The 17,446-nt window shown below is 34.6% G+C and overlaps 1 non-coding gene across 1 annotated transcript; it reads left to right on the forward strand.

Moving 5' to 3' along the window:
* The first annotated feature begins 3,716 nt into the window (after nt 1-3,716).
* On the forward strand, nt 3,717-3,823 carry LOC121221417 (small nucleolar RNA R71). The gene has a single exon (XR_005918808.1). It is a non-coding gene; the product is annotated as a small nucleolar RNA R71 (small nucleolar RNA).
* Nucleotides 3,824-17,446: the final 13,623 nt, after the last annotated feature.

Consider the following 17,446-nt stretch of genomic DNA (forward strand, 5'->3'; position numbering starts at 1 on the left):
AGCAGCATCTCGTGTCTTCTTGATAAGTTACTAGTTCTTTGACAGTGATAACAGTTTTGACAGAACTCATTAGCATATTTAAACACGGTGGGCAAATAAAAACCAAATTGGAGAACCTTTGCAGTAGTTCTCATGCTTCCAAAATGTCCACCATAAGGTGAAGAATGATAGTGATGCAAGATACTTTGGAATTCATCATTTGGAATACATCTTTGAATTACTTGACTTACACACTGCTTGAATAGAAATGGCTCATCCCAGTAATAATACTTGACATCATGAAGGAATTTCCTTTGTCCTTGATGAATGAGTGCAGGTGGAAGCAACGAACTGACGAGAAAGTTAACAATATCATCATACCATGGCAATGTCATAGCCAACAATATCTACTCATCAGGGAATTCATCTTTAATCATTTGATTATCACCATACTTATTTCCTGCTTCCAGTCGTGACAAATGATCAACCACTTGATTTTTAGTGTCTTTCCTATCTTTGATTTCCAAATCAAATTCCTGCAGTAGCAATATCCATCTAATGAGTCTAGGTTTGGCCTTTTTTTCGTCACCAAGTATTTGATGGCAGAATGGTCTGTATAAACTGTGACTTTGGTGCTCACTAAATAAGCTCTAAGTTTTTCAAAGGAAAACATCATTGCTAGCAATTCTTTCTCCGTAGTGGTGTAATTGAGCTATGAATCTGTCAGAATGCGACTGGGATAATATATAGCATGAAACATCTTGGCTTTTCCTTGCCCCAACATTGCTCTGACAGCAAAGTCAATTGCATCACGCATTAGTTAAAATGGTAGAGTCCACTTTGGTGCAGTGACTATAGGTGATGTAACTAATCGCTCATTTAACTCTTCAAACACCTTTGACCATAACTCATCAAAATGAAATTGTCTATTTTGATCCAAAAATTGCCATAGAGGCTTTGATATATTAGAAAAATCCTTGATGAAGCGTCCTAAAATCTCGCATGACCAGGGAAGCTTCTGATTCCTTTCACTGAAGTGGGTGGTGGCAAATTTTCATTGACTTCTATTTTTACTTTGTTGACAACAATTCCTTGCTGTGAAATCTTATGGCCCAAAATAACCATGAAGTGGCATTTCTCCCAATTCAACACTAAATTTGTTTCTTAACATCGGTAAAGTACTAACTCTAAATTTTTAGGCAATATTCAAAAGTGTCTTCAAACACCGAGAAATCATCCATGACTACTTCGAGGAACTTCTCCATCATGCAACGCTAGAAGGTTGCTGGGGCATTACATAACCCAAATGGCATTCTTCTAAAAGAAAATGTTCCATAAGAATAGGTGAATGTAGTCTTTTCTTGATCAGTAGGGGATATGGCAATTTGGTTATACCTTAAGTAGCCAAATAAAAAATAGTAGAAGGCTTTCTCTACTAGTTTGCCCAACATCTGATCTTTAAAAGGCAGAGGGAAATGGTCCTTCTTCGTTGCTTTGTTGAGCTTTTGATAATCCACACAAACTCTCCAATCTATGATAGTATGTGTGGGAATGAATTCATTATTATCATTGCTAACTACTGTGACTCCTCCTTTCTTAGGTATGCATTGAACAGGGCATACCCAAGAGCTATAAAAAATCGAGTATATAATTCCAACATCCAACCATTTGATAATACCCTTTTTAACTACTTCCTTCATGACAAGATTTAGTCTCCTTTGCTATTCAATAGAATTGCCATGGCAATCTTCAAGTATTATTTTGTGTATGTAGATTGCTGGGCTAATTCCTTTGATATCCGTGATTGACCATCCTAAAGCTTTCTTGGATTTTTTTAAGACTTCCAATAATTGCATCTCAAGGTCTATTGTAAGCTCGATCGAAATAACCATAGGCAGTGTATCATTATCTCCCAAATAAGCGTACTTCAAATCCAACATTAGTGGATGTTCTAATGATGAGCGAGGAGGGTTGAAAAAGTGACTTGATAAGTCTAATGTTTCAAAGCTCCTTCTACATCCATTTTCAAATTGTTGAGTTTCCATCAGTTCTCCAGATTCTTCAGTCAATTTTGTTCCATTTAATTCGACAGAGTCTGCATGAGAATTGTTGTGCATATGTCTCGTAAATTCTTCCTAAATTACAATGTTAACAAATTTTATAGCATTGCATTCTTCATCTGGGTTGCATGCTTTAAAGCATCAAACACATTAAATGTCAACTACTGATCATTAATTCTCTTGGTTAACTCACATTTCTGTACATCAATCAATGTTCTACTAGTTGCTAAGAAATGTTGTCCAAGTATTATAGGTACCTCTTTATCTGCTACACATTCCAGAATAATAAAATCTGCTGGGAAGATGAACTTGACAACTCTTACTAGTATATCTTCAAATTTACCTTTTGGATGGACATATGATCTATCAGCTAGTTGTAGTGTGATTCTAGTAGGTCTTGTCTTTCCTACCCGAGTTTTGTGAAATCAGTCATAGGCATTAGATTGATACTTGCACCTAAATCACATAATGATTTGCCTACATAATAGTTTCCAATCGAGCAGGGTATAGTGAAACTCCATGGATCTTTTAATTTTGGTGGCGGTCTATTCTTCAATATTGTTGTGCACCCTTCAGTAATTGCAACAATTTCAAATTCCTCTAACCTTCTTTTCTTTGACATGATATCTTTCATGAATTTCATATAGTTAGGCATTTATTGTAATTCTTCCACCAAAGGTATGTTGATGTGTAATTGCTTCAAGGCCTCCAGAAATTTCATAAATTGAGCATTTTATTTCAACTTTTGGAAATGCTGGGGACAAGGTGGTGGTGGTCTTCCTTCCATTTGTTGAGGTTTCCTTACCATGTCATTTGTATTTTCTTGGCAAGATGAATTTGCTTCTGTATGCTTTTGTCTACTTCCATATTTTGTGGTTTATTCCACTTCTGATTTGAAAGTTATGCTTCAAGTAACTTCTGAACTTTCCTCCTCATAAAAGGCATCATTCACTAGGCAATGCTCCTTGTTGTATTGAAATTAATGCAGTGGCAATTTGTCCCACTTGATTCTCTAGAGCTCTTAAAGAAGTCGCTTAGCTTTGAATAATTGAATCATTCTTAGCCATATACTCTTTTAATAGAGCTTCCATAGTTGACGTTGAAGATGACGAACTTTGTTGCACATTTTGTCATGGCATTGATTGATTGTGTCTAGGTGGTACACTAGCCACATTCTATTTATTAACAGTGTTGCCATTTCCCATTCCCTGATTACTCTAGCTGAAATTTGGATGTTTTTTCCTCCCTTTATTTTATGTGTTGGAGTAGGGACTATTGTTGCTACAATTAAAATTCCCCATATAATACGTAAAGGTTGGATTGGATGGGCATTCATCGAAAACATGATCTTCTCTACAGTATATGCATGCTAGTTCTGCAACCTTCATCTCCTGTACTGGAAAAGGTCTTTTTAGAGTTTTAATCATAATTGTTAAAGATGATACATGAGTTGTTAACGATGTAACCGCATCAAGTTCCATTGCTCCAAGAACTCTTCTACCAGTACCAACTCTGGTAGTCGGGTACTAATAATCATTACTTGCTATTCTTTCCAGAATTTCATATGTTTCATTGTAAGATTTGTCAACCAATTTCCCATTAGCAGATACATCCACCATCATTCGCATATGAGCATTTAATCCATTGTAGAACATTTCCATTTGTGTCCAATGTTGAAAACCATGCATCGGGCATTTTCTAATTAGTTCCTTGAAACGCTCCTATGCTTCATATAATGTCTCACCTTCAGATTGCGTAAATGATGTAATGTTGTTCCTAAGCTTGGCATTCGTGTTGCGAGGATTGTACCTAAGCAGAAATCTCTAATATAGTTGATTCTAAGATGCCACTGTACCTGATGGTAATGCATTCAGCCATGATTTGGCACGATCTCGCAATGAATAAGGGAATAGTTTTAATCTAAGGGCATCTTCAAGAACAGCTAGCTACAAGAATGAGTCACAAACTTCAAGAAAAAGACTCAAGTGATATTTGGGATCTTCAGTAGGTAAAAAACTAAACTACCCTACCATCTATAGCATTTGAAACATTATTGGTATTAATTCAAAGTGTTAAGCTTGAATATGTGATCTAACAATTCCTTGACATAGATCACCCGAATAGGAACTACATGTTCTCTGATGGGTCTTTCTATGTCATCTATGATTCGAGGAATATCAACATTCCTTTCATTCTAGAGTACCTGATCTTCTCTGATAGGATAATTTATAATACTCTATATTTATCTTAACTCTTTTCTTCTTCTCCTTAATTTCCTTTCAATTTTAGGATCGAAACTATATTATGTATCCTCTTGAATACTTCTTCTAATGCACTAATACAAACTTGAAAAATCAAATAAAATACTAATTAACTGTTCTAACAAAAATAACAAAAATAATAACAAATCAACCTTTCACCAATGTTGTTGATCCCCGGCAGTGGTGCAAAAAAACTTGTTGCGTGTAAATAAGTAATGCAACTCTGCAAGTGTACATGTCATTCAAGTAATAAAGTGATAAGTAAATATCGTCTCAACAAAGATCAAAAATTGGTAAGAAATTGAGTAAGTTATTATAATCCTATTAACTATACTAAATAATGGGAAATACTCTTAAATTGAATTGGATGTTTGTATAATTAATTAATGTAATTAAATGCTAAAAACAAAGAATTCATATGGAAAATAAAATGTAGTGGTAAATTACAGAGAAAAGTAGGAGTAATTCTGTTGTTGAATGAATAGGGGTGGAATTATTCAGGTGAAATTCTCATATCAAAATAATGTCATGGCAAAAAATTGTTTAATCAACTGCTCAGAGAATCAATACTGTAACCTGCCTCTTTCGATAGCTAGATCTTAAGCTAAAAATCTAATTCAATGTATGTCTACAGAACTCTAGATTAATAACGGCAATGAACATTCTCCTCTGCACAATTCGCAACATCTATGTCTAGATGCTACAAATATTCTATCGACTATTCGCTTGCATCAAATGATTCAAGATCTAGTATATTTAACCTTTTCAGAATTTAAAATACATCTAAGACAACAGCACACAATAAACCATGTCTAGAGCTTGCATGCATGTATTTAAAATAAGCATAAATTGAAGGAAACAGTGACATAGACAATCTAAAATCATGAGCATTAAAGATGATAAACCATTCACCCAAATAACTGCAACCCAGAAATGATTTAGTTCATGGGTGGAAAAGTTAACACCAAAATAAAATCATTCATTAACATTTAAACAAGTGTGAATCACAGAAATCAGGAAAACAAAGGTGGAAATTGGTTGATTTCATTCCACACTTTAGCTTCTCTTTTATCTTTCGATTGTACGTGAACCCAGGTTAGATGTCTCTTCCCCTTCTAAATGTATGTATTCTACTCTCTGTAGTTGGTACCGTTTCTTCCTCTGGAATTCTCTAATAGAGTTCCACTTTGGCAGAGAGAGGATTGCTGTCACTAGTCTCTTTTTCACGCTAACTCTCCTCCTCTTTTTTTCTTCTCTGTCCTTCTTTTATTGGGTAGATCTATCCCAGCTCAGAACACATTTTTCATTCCTCTTTTCAGGTTGGTTTTCCTGATACATGCACAAATGACTAAGAATGGTATAGATAAATGGTTGAGTCATCCTCTTGGAATTGCCATGGTAATTCTATTGGCAATCAATCTCACCATTTGCCACAATAATATTTCACTTCCCTTATTTTCCCTCTACATCTTCTTCCTCTTCCTACATCTTTGTTCACACAAAACCACACCTTTCCTCCCCAAGTGATAAAGTATCAAATAATGACCATTATATTGCAATCCAAGCTTTGTTATGCACTGTTCTAAAAATATCCTAAAAATACAAATATATTCACTTAATTACAACCAATTAATTCCAGTTAGAGGCCTTAAATATAACTCTTTTTAAGAGTTATTATGGCCTGGATTAAAGCAAGATATTACAAAGTTTACGGCGAAGTGCTTAACTTTTCAAAAGGTGAAAGTAGAGCATCAGTATCCTTTAGGACTACTTCAACCACACAAAATTCCAGAATGGAAATGGGAAAGGATCACCATGGATTTTTTGTCAAGTTTTCCACTGACTACGACCAAGAAAGATGCTCTTTGGGTGATTGTAAATCATCTCACAAAGAAATCACATTTTCTAGTTGTTCGCACAAGCTATACTTTACAAAGGCTCGTAGAGATATACATTGTTGAGATAATACAATTGCATGGTGTGCCAATTTTTATAATTATCAATCGAGATCCTTGATTCACTTCAATATTTTGGAGAATTCTAGAAGAAGCTTTGGGTTCAAAGCTTCAATTTAGCACTATTTATCACCTTCTAATAAATGGTCAATTTGAGCGAGTGATACAAGTGTTAGAAGACATGTTACGAAGATGTGTTTTGGAGTTCACAGAAAGAGAGGAACGTTCTTTACCTTTAGCAGATTTTGCCTATAACTACAATTACTAAACAAGTATTTAGATTACACCCTGTGCAGCACTGTATGGAAGGAGGTGCCGAGCACCTCATTGTTAGGCTGACTAGGATGAAAAGCAAATTGTTGGACCTCAGTTGGTTCACAAAATTCAAGACAAGTTAAAGTTTATATGTGAAAGGCTTAAGGCTACTTCAGACATACAGAAGTCTTATGCTGACTTGAATCAACAAGATGTTGAGTACCAAGTGGCCGATCATGTGTTTTTTAATGTATCACCATGGAAGAAAGACCTAAGGTTTGGGCGTAAAGGAAAACTAAGTCTGAGATTCATTGGCCCCTATAAAGTGGTAGAAAGAGTTGGCCCTGTAGCATATCAACTTAAGTTATCCCGAAAACTTGAAAAGGTCCTTGATGTTTTTCATGTGCCTATGATAAGGAGATATTGCACAGACCCATCTCATGTTGTAGCAGTAGGTGATATTGAAGTCTGACCTGATTTGACTTACAAAGAAGAACCAGTAAAGATTGTGGCTCGGGATTTAAAAGTCTTGCGAAGAAGAATGGTTCCTTTAGTCAAAGTGTTATCGTGTGATTTGGCATAAATCGATGTACTAGATTAAACTAGTTTTCACACATGAAGGGCTTGAATACAATAATTTTTATTATGTTTTAATATTGGTCGCTGCGTAGCAACACTGGGAGTTTGATGTTGCAACATAGGGAGCAGAGGGCAAGAATTCCAAGACTGTCTTTAGTGTTGCAACACAACCAATGGATATCGTGACACACCCTAAAGTTTTCCTGAGCATACAACCTTCGATGTCGCGACACAATCATTAGGGTGTCACTTGACTCATTTAATAATTGAATCACAAGTGTTGTCACGACGACAATCCTACCTCTATAAATAGACTCATTTAACACTTGACATTATAGATTTTCATACTAATAATTTTATTTATAGTTTTAGTTTTTAGTTTTTCCATTTTCTTATGCTTTAGTTTATTTTCAATTGTGCATTTGTCAGGATATATGATTTGTGGAAGTCAATCAAGTCTTTGTAGATTTCGTCTTTCAATTAAATACAATTCAAGCTTCTCTTAAACCTTTGTCTCTTGATTTACTAATCATTTTCATCTTTTATATCATGTGTCTTATGTTTTTGAGATCCATGAGGAACTAAACCTCTCGTGGGGGATTAGCGAGTGTAGTTATGATTAATTGATTGTTGTGTAGAGTTTTCTTAGCAGATCAGTTGTTTGGGAAAGAAAGAATTGAAACCTTAGGCTTGACAACCCTAGGAAGTCATTTAGGTGGGAATGTAACCAAAATTGGTATGGCCTATCGTTGAACACCTTTACCTCAAACTAGTCTGGATTGTAAGGTAGAAAGATAACTAGTTCTTGCCGACTCATTATTCTAGTAGAAGATCGATAAATCATGTTAGGACAATGACTAGTTGATTGAAAATGAAACCCGAAGAAATAATTAGTTATGTTTACTGAAGCGAGCTAGTCTCCCATGGTAAGATCTGATTAATTTTCCATAGAAAATTTCCCAAAAATTTCCACTTTATATTATTTTATTTCTTTAGTTATTAAAATCTCTCTATGTTTAGTAGTACTATAATTTATTTAAAGTACTAATTAGCTCTATTTGTGCATAGGTTAGGATTAATTTAGTGGTCGCCTCCATTGGGTACTATCCTCGGAGTACTCACCTACTTCATTGTAACTATATTATAGCCTGACCCATCCACTTATGGATACCGCGTATTTAACATATTTTGTGTAGGATTTCTACTATAGACGTGGTTACGTCCAGAGGGAGGTCAAGTTGTTGGTGCCAATATCGGGGAGGCAATGCCACTAATTTAATTTTAATTTTTGCATTTTAAATAATAAGTAGGAAAGTTTTTTGTTAAAGCTACAACCTTATTTTCTTGACTGTGCTAAGTCATCTTAATCTCCTTTTGTTTTCAGTGTATGACTCATAGTTGGGGAACACCTATAGAGCCAGTTACTAATCCTAAGAAGATAATATACAGGAATCATTGACAGCAACAACAATAACAGCTATAGTAAATGCAAAACCCACAACCTATAATGGGAACCATACCTCACGAGAACCCACTCTTTGGTGAAGCTAACCATAACCTACTAGACTTATCATCACCACCACAGCTACTTGGTTTAGGCGAGTATAAGGAGGCCAGCTATTACGACCAATAATTTTGAGATCAAACCAGCAATGATTCAAAATTTACAGTTTAGGGGCATGATGACAAAGGATTTTGACCAACATTTAAAATGATTCCTTCTCCTTTGTGACACATTTAAATATAATGGGGTCACCGATGATACTATTCGTCTTTGGTTGTTCCCTTTCTCCTTAATAGATAATGTTTTCTCATGGTTAGATTCGCAAGCACCAGGATCCATTATGACATTGGACTAGCTCGCAGGAAAATTCCTATAAAAGTTATTCCCTATTAGCAAGACGATCCAACTAAGGAGAGAGAGATTGCTACGTTTAAGTAATTAGAAGGAGAAAGTTTCCATAAAGCTTTGGAGTGCTTTAAAACGCTGATTCAAAAATGCCCACACCACGGACTTCCTGAGTGGATACGATTGTAGATATTTTATAATGATTTGGATGCATATGCACAGTCTGGGTTAGATAGAGCAACAGGAGGAGCTTTAATGAATTGGACATATGAGGACGCATATGAAATGATAGAAAACATGGCAATGAACTCACTTCCTGAGTGGATACGATTGTAGATATTTTATAATGAGTTGGATGCATATGCACAGTCTGGGTTAGATAGAGCAACAGGAGGAGCTTTATGAATAGGACATATGAGGACGCATATGAAACGATAGAAAACATGGCGATGAACTCTTGCCAGTGGCCAACTAAAATCTATACATATGGCCAAATACCATCTACAGTGAATGTTGTCCATAAGGATGACAGATACTAATAATTAGTGGACAAATCAACCGTATTGAGGCTTCAAATAGTGCACCATCTACAGATGGAAGAGACAAACTTCTTTTCCCTATATTAACAATCCCTCCGAGAATGTGAACTACATCAGGAATAGGGGTGGAAACCCTTATTCAAATACATATAATCCTGGATGGAGAGATCACCGAAACCTTGATGGAGGGAAATCAAGGAGGACGTAATAGTTCTAATCAAGTTAAAAATGCTAACTACCAACTTCATTATTTGCCAAAACCTAAAGAGAAGGCCAACCTAAGTTACCATATTGTATGTGGTCAATGATTTGATCAAATCAAATGGGAAATGCAGTCAATGAGGATAGATGTGAAACAAGTGCAGTCTGAGTGCACCAATTTAGTGAAAAACTTGATTAAACCTGAAGATTAGATGAGTCAATTGATGAGCATGATGGGAGACATCAAGAGACAAATTGGCACTGGTATCCCTAGTAATGCAGAAGATAATCCTTGAAGAGATGAGAATGAGCATGTGAAAGTAATCATGCTCTGATCAGCTAAAGTGTTGAGTAGCCGGAAAGCCCAACTTAGTAGGCGAATAAGGGGAATACTGATGATCTTCATAAAGAACCTTCAGAAGCTGAATCGGCTATTGAGCAGGAGGAAGAACCAAAAAAGGAACCTGCAATTGCAAAGGTACCAGTCCTGTCATGGTTGAAGGAGAGACAAAGATGGGACGAAGATGATTTTTTAAGTTTTTTAAATTTATTTAAATCATTAAATGTTAACCTACCATTGATAGACTTAATTGAAAAAGTTTCGAAGTATGCCAAGTACCTTAAATAAATTATGTCAAGGTGTAGGAAAATTAAAATTAGAGAGAAGGTTACTATAGACGCATCGTGTAGTGTAGTAATATCTAGACAGGTTGCCTCAAAATTAAAAGACCTATGGAGTTTCACTATACCTATAGAGATAGGTGATATCCATTTTCGTAAAGCTTTATGTGATTTAGGAGCTAGTATAAACCTAGTGCCTCTGTTTATAAATGAAAAACTTGGGCTAGGGGACTTCAAAAATTTTCATATTACTTTACAGTTAGCCGATAGGTGGTTAGTACAACCTAAAGAGGTCGTTAGTACAACCTAAAGGAGTATTAGAATATGTGTTGGGAAAGGTGCATAATTTCATAATTCCCGCAAACTTTGTGATCTTGAACTTTGAGAAAGCTCGTTAAATACCTATTCTATTAGGAAGGTTTTTCTAGCTATGCTATGGTCCAACATCGATCTAGAAAAAAAGAATTAACCAAGAAGACCAATGGTGAAACAAAAACTTTTAAATATGGACACCAACAGAGTAAGGAAAACAAGAAAAAGTTAGGAGAACATTATCATAAAATTCTATCCTTAAGCCTAACTACCCTGAATCAAGAGAGTTATTTTCTGTAATCTATACAGGTAGAAAGAACATGTTTAAAGAAAGGGACAAATAGAAGAAGTTGGAGTGGCAGGATGAACATTGGACCAACATTGAAATACTTATGGATTTGATGTCGCGACACAGGTACTAAGGTGTCGCGACATCGATCCTATACAGGAAAGACTTGTGAGCCAGGGGCGTTTTAGTCTGCACAATCAAATATTAAACACGAGAGCATTAGCTGAACTAAGGTTAAGGACGACAGAACCCTAAATCTATAAATAGGCTCATTTAACACTTAACATTACAGCATTTCATACTGTATAATTTTCTTTATAATTTAAGTTTTTAGTTTTTCCCATTTATTAGGCTTTAGATTATTTTCCATTTTGCATTTTTTGGGAGATCTGATTTTGTGGAACTCAATCAACTCTTTGTGGATTTCGTGCTTCAATAAAATACAATTCAGACTTCTCTTAAACTTTTGTATCTTGATTTACTATCCATATTCATCTTTTATATCAAGTTTCTTATGTTTTTGAGATTCATGAGGAACTAATCCTCTTGTGGGGGATTAGTAAGTGGAGGCATGATTAATTGATTGCTATGCAATGTTTTCTTAGCAAATCAACTATTTGGGAAAGGAAGAATTGAAGCCCTAGGTTAGACAACCCTAATAAGTCAATTAGACGGGAATTAACCCAAAATTGGTATGGCCTATACATGAACAAATTTATCTCGAACCAGTCTGGATTGTGAGGTTGAGAGTTAAGTCATTCTTATAGACTTGTTATTCTAGTGGAAGATCGAGAGATCCTACTACGATAACAACTAGTGGATTAAAAAGGAAACCCGAAGCAACAGTTAGTTATGATTACCGAAGCAAGCTAGTTAACCCATGGTTAGATCTTATTAAGTTTCCATTTATATTATTTTATTTCTTTCTTATTAAAAACTCTCTCTTTATGTTTAGTCATACTATAATTTATTTAAAGTAATAATTAGCTCTATTTTTGCTTAGGCTAGGATTAATTTAGTGCTCCCCTTCTTTGCATACGATCCTTGGAGTACCCACCTACTTCGTTGTGACTTTAGCACAACCAAACCTTTATACTTGTGAATATCGCCTATTTAACATATTTTGTGTAGGATTTCCACTCTAAATGTGGGTACATTCGGAGGCGATCATGGCGAAACCACAAGACCAGCAAAGCTACTTAAGAGATAGAAAAAGCAATGAAGCAACAGTATCCTCAACTATTTAGAGGTGAACTGTTTAAGGACGAAATGTATTAAGTAGGGGAGAATTGTATTATCTCGAGATTGGACCTTGAAGTTTTAGCCTTGCAAGTGAGTGTTTGTCAATGCTTCAGTGATTTGGTGGTTTGCTAAGATTTAGGCGAGCTGGGGGTTTGCAAAAAGAGTGTCAACAAGGAGTTCACCAGTAGTAATGTACGCTAAAAAGTGTGGTAAGGGGTTTGCTAGTGTAGTTGGTAAACCGGTGTTCTCCAGGTAAGGTGTCGATTGGGGGTTCCCAGTCTATTTGGCGAACCGGTGTTCTCCAGGTAAAGTGTCGACTGGGGGTTCACCAGTCTATTTGGTGAACCGATGTTCTCCAGGTAAGGTGTCGACTGGGGGTTCACCAGTCTATTTAGCAAACCAGTTCGCCAGTTGAGTTGCGAACTCGGAGTTTTGCAGTCAAAGATAGAGTCAGACTAAAATTAGGAAATAAAGATATAGTGTATCTAGCATTACTTTACTTGCAAGTAACATCTTTCCAAAGTTAAGTAAGGTATCCTAAGATTTCCAAGTCACTCTCGTCTATAAATACGACCCTTATCCCATAGGAATTCTCTTATTGAATATTCTATCATCAATCTCTGTTTTGAGTCAAGTTTGTGCTACCCAGGGTAAGCCTCTGTCCTGTTAAGGTCAATTGTCCATGAAATAAGTTCACTTGTATGTGTTTATTCTATAAATTTTGTCTATTTAAGTAATCAGTGTGTTTATATATGTGTGAACCAGCTGGACCATCTACCAGCAAGGATAAAGGGAAGTCTATTCTTGTTTGATTCTCAGTTTTTGGTTAGTGATCTAGGATTCATCATAAGTATGTTCACTAATATGTTTTCAAAGTGTGAAGTTGTTAAGAAATTGTTTTAAGTATGCTATCTGTTATGATTTTTAAGAAATTTTTTTAAAAGTAAGTTTTTTTTTCGCAAAAACCTATTTTAACTTTGATATTTGTTTTCAAGGTTAAGTTTTCAAGTTATGTTTTAAAGATATGTTTTATGCGAGCTCTTAAGTGAGCCTATGTTTTCAAGAAACGTTTTTAACATATTGTTTTATAAAATGTGTTTTTACGCGCTTTGGTGCGATCTCTACATAAGCAAGTGTTTTCAAGTAAGCTCTAAATGCGAGCTCTCTATGATATGTCTCTGTTTGTACTCCATTGCAAGCTATGTTCGATATATTGTTATACCAAAGGATTGTGAGTACTTACCTCTCTGTTTCTATAATTCTAGGTGGTGAGGCACTCATACATCTGGAGAGATAAGGGAATGTCGAGCTATGATCCATTCACTAGGACAAATTGGTGTACAAGAGAGTGTATTACCTTGTGCTGCACTTATGGGACATGTTATAAGGATTCTTTGAGTAATTTTGAGGCGTTATAAGGAGACCTGCATATCCAATGAGATAAAATTCTGATAAGTGTGGGCGAGAACATATCTTATTTTCCTCTACCATTTTGATAAGACAAGTTGGTGACCGTGTTTCACATTATAAAAGATCTAATTTCAAACAAGCGCAAGCTAAGTTTTTAAGATTGATTTTCAATAGCACGTGCGATAATATTTGACAAACTTATGTTTTTTGATAGGATCTGTGAACTGGGTCTTGCAACCTGACCCGTGAACCCAGCATGCGAAATGATTTTTAAGACTAAGTCTTCTTTCTGTTTTCAGCTCTATTTTAAAGCATACCTTGTTGATTCCTGATTATTCACTAAGTTCGCAATGAACTCACCCACTCCTCTCTTACGTCGTAGGTAAGTTAGTCGCAGGTAGTAGTGGCAAGGTAGATTACTTGGCAAGGCTCACTCTTGACTAGATATTAGCATAACTGGGAAAATAGGTGATTGGGTTTATTTTACGAGGGTTTTAGACTTATTATGCTTTGCTGTTATTCAAATAGTTCCTTTAAAGTTTTTGTAATATTCTTTTGCAACCATGACTTGAATATTTGTTTATCATTTCTTATGTGTAAAATTGATGTTTTTTATGCATGAGTGTTACGTTGATTTACAATTAAAATATACGAGTTAGATTTATTTCTAAATATTGTTTTATGCAACCCTTGCATGTTTGCGATTCAAAAAATTACATGTGTACCCCAGCTAGAGATAATCTTATTACTTAGCGAACCTAGGTGAATTGTGCAAACCCATATATGTATTTATGCGAACCCTATTAAAGTATGAAAACCCATGCATGTATAATACCTCTTATTGCGAAGTTTGTTTGTTTGTGGAACTATATTGCATGTTGTGAACTTAGGTATTATGCAAACTATTGGTATTTAACGAACCTATACTACTGTATGCGAACTTATGCTGTGGTGCAAACTCATACTTTGTGTGTTGCGAACTCATGTTGAATGTTGTTAGGTGAGCTTATGTTGTTTGATGTATACGAACTTTTAAGTCTTTCTATTGTTTGACATGTGACCCTTTCCTTTGATGTTTTGTAACCTCGTATGTTTATATGCTATGTATAAGTTAATTCCACTTCTTTATCATAACTTAGCACATTTTATGTTATAAATAAGTGATGTTTTCGAGGTTCAGTTGGGAGTTAACGAAAAGTCACTTTGGTGGTAATGTAGCTCGCCAGATTCAGGCCGAACCTACTCATTTGGGTTTGGGGTGTTACACATATACCTCTGAATAATGTCCTGCACACTAACTGAATACGTTAGGCTTACTTTAGGCCTATTTTGGCTTATAAGTTCATATAAATGTCTCAAATTATACTTTTTATTATTTATTAACTAAAGATGAAAACTAAGTAAAAACATAACTAAATTCTTTTTATATGATCTTCTTAAGTAAGGAATGTAATAACTCGCCTGTGAAGTCTCCGTATTTGGTTATTGTTCGGCTTGTAATGGTAAATTAATGATAGATTTGAGTTAGTATGTGTTTGTTTTGGCTAAGTATAGAATTCTGTGTAATTCGTCATTTGGTGACCTATTAGTTTTGGTGAGCTTTAAGGTTTGGCGAACTCTTCTGTCAAGTATTCACCAAACCCAGATGCTTTGGGTGAACTCATTAAGTATGCAGGTGTTTAGAGTTGTTTCTTATTTTTAGTTTGGTAACTTGGTTATTAAGTTGAGATTTAGTCTATAACAACTCACTTTTTTGTGGTGTCAAAATCAGTGGTTTCGAGAACACAAATCTGACGTGTTAGACCGTAAATATTAAATAATTAATATTTACGAGGTCATTAATGTCGTATTAAAATTTGGCTATAAAATTTTATCATTTAGATAGTTAACTAAGTAAAATGGACTAAATCATAAAAGCTGAGAAAGTTTATCTCCACTAGTTGAAGTTATTAAATAGCTATAGAAAACTAATTAAAAGGACTAATATGGTGATTTAACCATTAGGGGTTGTAATGGACGGTTCTAAGTGTTAAAAGAAATGAAATTCAATTATTTTTTAAAGGGTAAAATAGTAAATAATTAAATAAGTGTTATAAACAAAACTAAATTAAAAGAGTCATCTTCCTTATTAAGCTAAATTGACCGATTAGCGATTTCGACCAACCAGGGTTATTCCATTTTAGAGGTAAATCCTACCAGTTTTTAGTAATTGTTATTTTTTTGAGCTCGTTTTAGATTCATTTAGCTAACCCGATGACTAATTTGCAAAACTTTCAAACATTATAGATTTTTCAATTGAAGATTTTGAGTTGTTCTTGAAGTTGTATGAAAGTTTATTGAGTTTGGTAGTTAGATAGGACTATTTTGTAAAGTAGTTTTTATGATTTTAATGTTTAAGGATTAAATTATTAAAGTGATAGAATTACTTGTACTTGATAAGAAATAATTGCAAATATGGACTGTAGTGAGACCCTTGAATGTTTGGGTAAGCTTAGGTTTGAATGAAAATGGTCAAATTGCATGTTTTGGGCATAGGGACTAAATTGCATAAAAGTAAAATATTGAGGGTGGTTTTGTAAAAATTTTAAAAAGGACTTAATTGCATAAAATTTTTTGATTTTCCTATTAGAATTAGTTAATTGAAATAAATTAATATTATAGATCAAGAACGAGCTGATAATCGCGAAAAAAGGAAAATTACAAAATAGTCCTTGTACCTTGTCGTGCTACAGTTTAGTCAGGTAAGTTCGTTTGGTTAATTCTAATACATTTGAAATATATATTAAATGAAACTTATATGTTGATTGATGATTAATGCATCGATATCATGTAAATGTGAACTGAAATAATGATTTGATAAAACACAATAACTCCTAAACCGATGAATATTGGATAGAGTACGACTGACATGTCGATAGGTTGTTTTGCGTGTGGTATGGGATTGGTATAAGATGTGATGATGATTTCTGAATATACCGAGGTCCTACATATGCTGCGAACTATCGTGTTATATTACAGTATTTGCTTGTATGAGTGTCTAGTGCGTTCTGGATGGTTAACAGTGTACTCGTATTCATATATCTTTCATCGGGCATTGTTTATTTGATCATTTAATGTTATGGAGATGTAGAGAATTTGATTGTATTATTACTTAAGCATTACTCACCTATTGTGACCTATGATTGACAGGAACTCTGTTATTAATATTATTATTTGATTTATTAATTTACTTCAGTATGCTTTATCGTTTAATTGATGAACTTACTAAGATTTATGTAAGCTTACTCATGCCATTGTCTTTTTCTTTGTAAATTACGTTTTTGTAGAAATCGGGAGCTCAGATCAACTCAAAGAATCACACTATCTGGGGATCTCCTTGGTAGATTTTGAATTTCACTTGGCTTATATGACACGTAATAGGACCATTGGTCATTTTATTTAATGGTTTATTAGTATTTATGAGTGATGTGCATTGTGCATTTGATATTGTTGTTTTAGCAACTAGATGAGGAATGCATGTTTAACCCTAAGTTTGTGCATAAATGGTCGAGCATGAAATGGTATGTTTTTTATGAATGAAGCATGGCATGTTGGGTTGAATATGATATGGTAGGTTTGGCTTGAGTTAAGCAAGACACTTTGGGATTTATTATGAGTCATTTGAAGCATGTTTGTGGCTTGTATTTGTATTTAAGGAAATTAAATATGTAAGTGTTGTATTGTGGTGTCAATGAGAGCATATTATTAGTTATTTAGGGGTTTGGATTCATAAATTATTGTATTTAGTGGTAAGGTCACTTTTGGCATGAATTAAAATTGCTAAGATAAGATTTTTACCATTATTGGGTTAAGAATCAATACTATGGCATTTGGTCTCGGTACTTGACCAGAACA

Source organism: Gossypium hirsutum, chromosome D09 (assembly GCF_007990345.1).
Source record: "Gossypium hirsutum isolate 1008001.06 chromosome D09, Gossypium_hirsutum_v2.1, whole genome shotgun sequence".
In the NCBI taxonomy this organism is placed as follows: Eukaryota; Viridiplantae; Streptophyta; class Magnoliopsida; order Malvales; family Malvaceae; genus Gossypium; species Gossypium hirsutum.